Source organism: Octodon degus, unplaced genomic scaffold, assembly GCF_000260255.1.
Source record: "Octodon degus isolate 3935 unplaced genomic scaffold, OctDeg1.0 scaffold00533, whole genome shotgun sequence".
Lineage (NCBI taxonomy): Eukaryota > Metazoa > Chordata > Mammalia > Rodentia > Octodontidae > Octodon > Octodon degus.
The window spans coordinates 77537-86345 of NW_004525109.1; the positions used below are offsets into that span (position 1 = coordinate 77537).

At 43.1% G+C, this 8809-nt stretch overlaps 2 long non-coding RNA genes across 2 annotated transcripts in view; one reads left to right on the forward strand and one right to left on the reverse strand.

The window, feature by feature from the left end:
* LOC111814788 overlaps positions 1–8809 on the forward strand; it is a 19500-nt gene that overhangs the window by 8830 nt on the left and 1861 nt on the right. The window lies entirely within an intron of this gene.
* LOC111814787 overlaps positions 4028–8809 on the reverse strand; it is a 7576-nt gene continuing 2794 nt past the window's right edge. Inside the window, exons 2-3 of the long non-coding RNA XR_002819677.1 lie at positions 4891–5004; positions 4028–4135 (exon numbers count right to left, since the gene is read on the reverse strand). This is a non-coding gene — a long non-coding RNA (uncharacterized LOC111814787). The remainder of the gene's footprint in view (positions 4136–4890; positions 5005–8809) is intronic.

An 8809-nucleotide genomic window follows, 5' to 3' on the forward strand; every position in this document is an offset into this window, starting at 1 on the left:
GTGGAAAAGAAGGAGAAAATGGAGAAGATGACAACAACAGTAAGTTGTGAATGAGAAGGTAGGGAGATAGCTCAGTGGCATAAGCACCTACATTTGATCCCTGGTACAAAAAAAAAAAAAAAATTGTGAATGTACTAAAGCTACTGAACAAAAATTTCAAACAGTTAACAATACACTTCAGATAAATTTTATATTATATGAATTTTAGCTCACAAAAATCTATTTCCAAATGCTAGTTATCTAGTATTTATATCTGCTACTTCTTCAAAAAAACTTTTGTTCATAAAAAAAATCATGTAAATCATTAAAATGGAATATCCTGAGATTGTAGAGAAGATAAAACTACAAAGACATTACATAGTGATTCCAATGACTGGTGTGGGAAGTAAACACATGTGACTTTTTTTTCCCCTCAGAACTGGGGATTGAACCCAGGGCCTTTGTATAAACTACATATCCATCCCTTTCTTTATTTTTATTCTTTTAATTTTTCAAATAAGATCTTGTTACATTGCCTACTTCTGGTTCAAACTTGCTATCTTCCTGTCTTGCCCTCCCAGAGTGGGGCTGGGATCATAGGAATGTGCCACCATGGTCAGCAGAGACACAAATTTTAAGAGCTGAGAAACTATTCTGGAAGGTACTGTAATAAAGATATTAAAAATCCATCAAAACTACAGAACTTTAAAACACAATAAAAATAAGTAAATGAAGCACAAAGAATAAATCTAAATAAATTCAAATTCTTATGCAATCAGGAAGTACAAGAATCTCAGCAGAGAATGCAGAATGTTAACAAAAGCACCTAAATCTTTACAACTACATGGAACCCCTCCAGAAGGTGATAGAAATAAGCACTGACCTAAGAAATGCTGAAAATTAGCAGAAGCTGTAAGACTAAAGGCAGAAAGAAGCACCTAAAAATTTGTTCTCTAGTTGAAGTACCCCCAAGCGCACAGAGGACAAAGCCTGTACAGGAGGAGGTAAATGAGTGATGGTTGGTGGGAGCCAGGTTTCTCACTGTAAAGTGGAAAGTTGCAAATAAGCAAAGTGGAGGTTAGAACAATCTATATGTAACAGAGCTGAAGATGTAATGAACTCAGGCCCAGCCCCACACAGGCATAAATATATATACAAGTATCTATGGGTATGTGGAGATGTGCACATTGACATGCACACAGGTATATTCTTGCTGTCAGCTGAGAGCCTAGAAGCAAAAACATTTCAGTGCCAATAAACACACCTAACTCCCAAATCTTAGCTTTGTATACCATTCTCTAGCAAAAGGAACCAGGTTTCCCTGGAGAATGAGTAATCATGGGACCAGAGCAAAATATACATAAGATGAGCCTTAAAGCACCTTAGATTGCAAAGTAAAAAAGTAATCAAAATATAAACCAATGACAAAAGTATAAACCAAAGGCTGATCAAAACATAGTGTATATTTAAAGTTTTTTAAAGTATTACTGTAAGACATTTTGCATGAAAGGCAGATTAATCTCTCTCAGAATCTTCCCTATCACTTCAAACACAGCCCTTATGCTTGCCACTTTCTACAGCAGTACTGAAAGCCTTTTTGTGAGCACTTTTAGGATGTGTGATCGAAATGACAGAGCACCACTGTGGAGTGCCATCCAACAAGAAGACAGGTTCATAAGCACATGACTATGTGCCCTCATCTACCTTATTCACCTAGGGCCAGCCAGATAGCACAGTAGATTGAAGTGCCTACTTAGACAGACCACAGCGGCTGGGGTTCAATTCCAGGCTGTGCTGGGCCCCATCCCAGAGCTTGAGAGGCTGAAAACAGGAGAATCAGTAGGAGTCAGATCTGCTTAGTAAGACCCTGTAGACCCTGTCCTAAATATATATATTTTTCAAAGTAAGTATACCTCATTCACCTAATCAGGTATCTTATGACTTCTGGCTCTTCCCCAAAGTTAAAAATCTCCAAGGAGGGGCTGGTGAGATGGCTCAGTGGTCTAAAGCACTTACTTAGAACAAGCTTAGCAAAGCACAGGACCGCGGTTCGATCCCCCAGCACCACATGCCAACCAGCCCCGCCCCCTGGTGGGCTAAGCTGGCCACACACACACACACACACACACACACACACACACCAAATAAATAAACTTTAAAAAAAAAAAATCTCCAAGGAAGGGAAATGTTTTGAATTGATTCAGGGCATCAGGTAGCTCCAACAACTAGAGACACACACGGAAAAGGGCTTCTAGAGCTGTTTCAGAAAGTGGCAAAAGTGACAGGATTAAGTGTGTGAAGCAACTGGGTATATTTTGAGGGAAAAAGATTAAATGGCAATGTGTCTTCTGCTATAATAGATTTTTAAATTTGATTCACCATAATTTTGACCCCATCTCATCCATCGAAAAGGACTACAGAAACCAACTAAAAGAGCTCCCTGTAGCCAAATCTAAAATAACCCAGCCAATAAAATTGACATAGATCCCACCCTTAAGTACACAGAGTGGAACTTGCCCCTCCTGTGTGGGCTATACACAGTGACTCTCTTCCAAAGGGAACAGAATACAGAGGGAAAAGAAAAAGAAATGACCTTACAGAGGTAAAATTACACATACATGACCTCAAGCTAGGATCAATACAAGTCCTTTCAAGATCTGCATCAGTTCAACCATGAAAATATCAGACAAATCCCAGCTAAAGAACATCCTACAAAACACTTGACCAGTAATCTTCAGAAGTACCAAGAAAGCACTGAGAGGTCATCACAACCAAGAGGAGTTCAGTTACTAAACATAACAGGGGACTTCTGGGTGGGAGCCTGAAATAGGAAAGGTATATGGGGGGGGGGAGGTGGAAATCTGAATAAAGTATGACTTAGTAATAATGTATACTTACTGGTTCATTAATTATGACAAATGGACCACTCTAATATATTACCAAAAGGGCAAAATGGTTATAGGGTAGACAGAAATTGTATTATCTTCATAATATTTCTGTAACTTCAATAGATAGAGTTTACTTTTTTAAATATAACATTTATGATGGACTACATACTGGTGTCTTTATTTAAGCACTAGGTACCAAGGCCAGGCATATAATCTGAGCACTCAGGAAGCTGAGGCAGGATGATTACTTTTGAGTTAAAGGCCAGGCTGGGCTACAAAATGAGTTCAAGGCCAGCCTTAACTGTATAGTGAAACTGTCTCAAAAGACAAGTGCTAGATCTTAAACCCAGGTATTGGTGCATACTAGGCAAGCGCTGTACATTGAGCTACATCTCCAGGTCTTGAAACTTTATTTAATGCATCTAGTGTCCCAAGCCAGTGGGTCAGTCAACGAAGGTCACCTGGGAGTGGAGCGGGGAATTGAGGAGGCCACAAAGGACAGGAGATGCGCGAGAAATGAAGGCAAGACAGGATTCTGATCAAGTCTTGTTTATTCAAAGGAAACACTGGGTATATAGAGTGGAGGCATAGGGAAATGATGTCGGCGGGTAAAAGGCGTGAGTAACTAGACAACCGGGCTATGACAGGAAGTCCCACCTCCGGGGCATAGCAGGAGACTTATGGGAAATAGGCGGGGTAAGAAGAATTAGGAGTTTAGCTGAGTAACTAGGCAACAGGGCTGTGACAGGAAGTCCCACCTCCGGGGCATAGCAGGAGACTTATGGGAAATAGGCGGGGTAAGAAGAATTAGGATCTTAGCTCAGCAGAGGTAGGGGAGGAGGAACCCGGAAACCCACTTGCAGTAGGATTGGAGGCCTCGAGTTATTGAGCCTCCCACAGGTCCCCCTTTACTTTTATATATGTGTGTAAAGTATGGCTTCTGTAGACGGCTGATTCCCTTGAGGGGGCAGTGCCTGTCTTAGGTCGAGGCGTCCTCTACACGGACCTGACTCAAACCTTACCTGTCATAGGAGACCAGGACGGCAGAAGGTCCCGTTCCTGTCTTAGGCGGTGAGTGGTGTCTCATGTATGCCCCTCATTACCCGTCTCTGGCTAGCCTGACCATCTCACCAAGGGTGGGAGAACTAAGTGGTCTCCAGACCTTCATCATCATAAGCTGGTTGTATTCCAGCGCAGTTTTCCCTTTCAGCCATCTCAAGCCTGTGATAATGAACCTGAATAGGCTTCATCAAGGCCGCATCCAACTGCTGTCGAATGAAAGCCATTGGCCTACTAAAAATGCATGGGCCAACTGAAACCAGAAGTAAGAGAGTTATCAGGGGTCCTAAGATGGGTAGCTTTAAGAATGTCTAAGGTTTGAGTATCTATGTTAGCTCCATGTGATTTGGGGAGTGCTGAAGGATGGTAATGGATCTTTGGGAACATTCATTCACAGATCTCTTGTAATCTCTTTTCCATAAAATATCCTCTGAGAGAATCTTGGGGCCCTCCTCTATCAGAAACATGAATGGGGGCGCTCTGGCTCCAGCAAACTGGCTTCCCTATCGTGCCTGTGCACGAGGCCTGTAGGTATTTACTGGGTCCCAAGGTTTGGGGAATAGTCGACCATTCTCCCAAGGCAGGAGCCGGCTGTAAACGTTGTAAGGTGGCTGTGAAATAAGTCTGGTTGTTAGGGCCCAGGCATTCTCCGACTTCCATGTAGCATGAAGAATGCATTTGGGTATAATAAGTAGTGCATTTCTGTGGGCACGTCGAAGGGGCCTCGCTGCGGGGCACAAACTTTGGCTCAATATAGCATTTCCAACCAGTCTGCTTTCCATATTGGGATGTTACCTGGATGGCAAGGTGAGCTACTTTTGACCCACAATCTGTTTGTTGGAAGCCCATCATTAAGGAGGGTTTGCCAGAGGGGGCACCACTGGTGCCTGCAAGGCCTATGCCATATGTGGGGGGGGAGGGGATAATTCTGAGGACATGCCTCCTTTACAATCACACGGATTACCATAAAGGGATTTGAGTAGGTCCTCCTTGGATGCTGGTGTCCCAAAGCCGCCATCGATGGTCTTGACCAGAACTACGAAAACTCCCCGTGGTAGGATCCATTGTAGATGACTATCTGTAAGGAAACACAAAAATATTCTCAGGGTGCACTTGAGTCCCTGGAATCATCTATGAGGTCATTCTCTATCTGGTCGATTTGATCTACCTGTTTAACTGGTCTTTCCACAACTGAAACATTTATTTTTATCCTTTTGGGAGAGGAATTGCCTAATGGTGAACTCTTGTTGTACCGCAGCCATGGCAAGGCCCTGTTGGTAGCCTGGCCCTATCTCTGCGCAGAGACAAATGTAACCCGAAAGGTCAGATCCCTTTTTATGAGGGCGTATCGCAGCTTGGCAGGCTGCATTTGCATTCTCAAAAGCCAGTTGCTTGATTAGATCAGAATTAGACTCTACACTACCGAACAGTCTCTCAGTGGCTTGGAGCAGCCAATGGGCAAAATCTGGAAATGGCTCTTCTGGGCCCTGTTTCACATTTGTAAGGGAAGTAGTAGCCTCCCCATGGGAGGGCAGCCTTTTCCATGCTCCGGTCGTGGCCAGCTGAATCTGAGCAAAAAGGCCTGCATCATACCTAGATTGAGCTTCGGTGGTGGAAAAGTCCCCCACACCTGCTAGCATCTTATAAGTCCAACCATTTCTAGCCTCTGCATTTCTTCTGGCTGTAGAGTCACAATTTTCTAGATACCCTGACTTCCAGCGCAAGTAATCTCCACCGGACAAAGCAGCCTTGGCTAACGTATACCAGTCTTTAGGGGTGAGCCATCCCTGAGTCATGGAGTCTAATACAGTAAGTGTATAAGAAGCCATGGTGCCATATTGTGTGACAGCAGCCTTTAACTCTTAACAGTTTGAGATCAAAAGGTGTGTGCGTTCTAATAGTCTGGGGTTGTTCCCCCTCATTTCCCACCCCTTGTGTCTCAGTCACCAGAAACACCCAGTTGGCGGCCATTTTGTTTTTAAGATTTGGCTGAGAAGAAAGGGGGGGCAAAATGGTGGATGCCTCGTGGTCAGTCCTCTTACTGCAAATCACTGCAAGCTCTTGGGCAAGGTTAAAACATTGTTTTTCTAATTGAATCTGTTTTCAGAGGTCTCTAACTTTATTTTCTAGCCCCTTAATCACGTTAGAAGATGCCCCTTTTTCCTTTAAGTTCTGAGAAAGTGAAATCTGTGGCGATAGCGAGCAGTATTTTGCAGCCTCATCACCCAGAGTTTTCCAATCAACAGCTTCCTCCTCAGAGCTACCATTATTAAGTGTTAGACTCTGAAGGGCGGGCAAGTCAGGGTATACACTAGGAACCTCGGGGGCAGTGGGCGGCTCGGAAGTCGGAAGTCGCAATGGGTTCAGTAGCCTCTTTGCCAGGGGGAACGTGTAGAAGAGTCGTTAACTCCCCGGTCCTCCTCGGAGGAGGAGGAGAGAAAGTCAGAGTTTGCCTGAGAGGAAGCCTGGCGTGTTTTTTGCCAATAATTGTAGGATTTGTTCCCCTTCTGAAACAACCTGTTTAATCAGGGGATCCCAGTGCCTTTTTGGAGAATTTCATTAATAAGATTCCAAAAAGAAAAGGCGGTTACAGGGATCATTTCCGGTCCGAAGACCCTGTAATAATCTTGGAGGGCATCTCCCACCCGTAACCATCTTTTAGAATCAATCGTACCCTCCAAGGGGAACCAAGGGCACACCTTATGTATAAACTGAAAGTATTCACATAACTGTTTAACCTTAACCTTTACTCCTCGCGCCTTTAATGCTTTGCCCAAACTTTCTACAAATATCTCATGTTCACTTAATGCCTGTCCCATTGCCGAAGGGAAGGGGGAAGGGGTTCTGTCCGCTTACCGAGGTTCAGACGTCGCAGCAGGCAACTGCAGCGTGGGCCTCTTTTACTTTCTCTCTTGCCAGCTCTCTCGGATGGTTCCGTCGCTGAATCTCTGTACCAGGTGCCCCATACCTTGGGTGCCACTTGTCCTGAACCAGCGGGTCAGTCTACAAAGGTCACCTGGGAGAGAAGCGGGGAATTGAGGAGGCCACAAAGGACAGGAGACGCAAGAAATGGAGACAAGACAGGATTCTGATCAAGTCTCGTTTATTCAAAGGAAACTCTGGGTATATAGAGTGGAGGCATAGGGAAATGACGGCGGGTAAAAGGTGCGAGTAACTAGGCAACCGGGCTATGACAGGAAGTCCCACCTCCGGGGCATAGCAGGAGACTTATGGGAAATAGGTGGGGTAAGAAGAATTAGGAGCTTAGCTCAGCAGAGGTAGGGGAAGAGGAATCCGGAAACCCACTCGGAATAGGATTGGAGGCCTGGGGTTATTGAGCCTCCCACATCGAGAGTACAAAAATGCATAAAATATTCTGGGCATCATTGCACATACCTTATAATTACAACACTCTGGGAGACTGAGCCAGGAGGATTGCAAGTTCAAGCCCAGCCTGAGCAACTTAACAAAACCTTGTCTTAAAATGTAAATAAGGGGCTGGGGAGATGGCTCAGTAGGATAAGCGCTTAACTGGCAAACACAAGGATCTGAGTTCAATCCCCGGTTCCGCCAAGAAAAAAGAAAAAGAAAATGTAAATAAGTAAGTAAGTGCTAGGGATATAGCTCAGGGCAAAGACCCTTAGATTCAATTCCCAACCCTCTATTCTGGGGGGAGGGGGAAAATCTACAAAATACAATCTTCATCCTTAAGAAACTTATTGGCTCACTGTGAAGTAAGCAAATGCTCATGAAACAAGTGTAAAATACAAAAATAAGAAAATAAACAAATATAGCTAAAAGTATACTAGAAATATGGAGGTTTAGAATCTTCAGGGAAGGCTTCAATAAGGTAATAAAATTTGAGTTTGTACCTTAAAATTACTTCAGTGCACCAAAGTAGAAACAAGATAAACAAAGAACCACCAGCATAATGAATTAAAAAAAAAAAGAAAGAAATTTCAAACTTTATCCCTCAAAAGTGAGAAGTGAAATGGAAGTCATAGTACAATGTTCAAGTACTTTTAACAGTCATGTGACAGAAATAATAGTTACATCACATACCCATTTAACTTACAAGCTGACCTCTGGTAAAATGTGACCAATGCTGAAGGACAAAAAAAGTGACAGCTGCTTAAGTACAGCCATAACAGGAAATACCAAGACATGGAAAGACAGGAAGCAGGTGGCCAAGTTCTTTCCCATAACTTTCCAAGACAAGTGTTTGTCAGTTCAGTGAAGCAAAAATCTACATTCAAACCTGCAAACATTTACTGACCATGTTCTATACAACATCCTTTATACTAGCTTAATAGTCAACAACTCATCTACATGCCTTTATTAATGCAACAGAGGCTTAATGTAAAAATAGAATTCAATAACTGTACAGAAGCAGAAACATGTGAGAATACTCCATCATCCCCAACTCTAATAGGGAGCAGGTAACTTTTAAAAAGCAAAATAACTTGAAGCCTTAGACATAATAATTTATTACTACATCATTTATTTCCCAGGCTTCTTCCTTTAGCAAAGTTCACTGCATCTTAGCCTTTAATATGCATAAAGCCTGTGTATGATTATATACATAAAAACATCCACACTATACTTTCTCAGCAACTTTGGGATTCCCAAATACAAGTTACCCTCCTCTGTGATTTCTGCCAGGCATGAGTTTGAGGACCTAACTCTGGGATGAGGCTCATTCTGTGGTGGAAAGGCCAAATCCTATATGGAAAATACTTCCATAATTACATCTGAAGCTGCACAGGATCCCTCCAGATGAGGCGCTTTCAGTCACTAAAGGTGTACACAAAAGGTGAAAAAGCACTGAGAACATTTTAGAAAAGAGCTGAGTGAGGAGCTCCCTCAAACTCAGGGCCCACAGT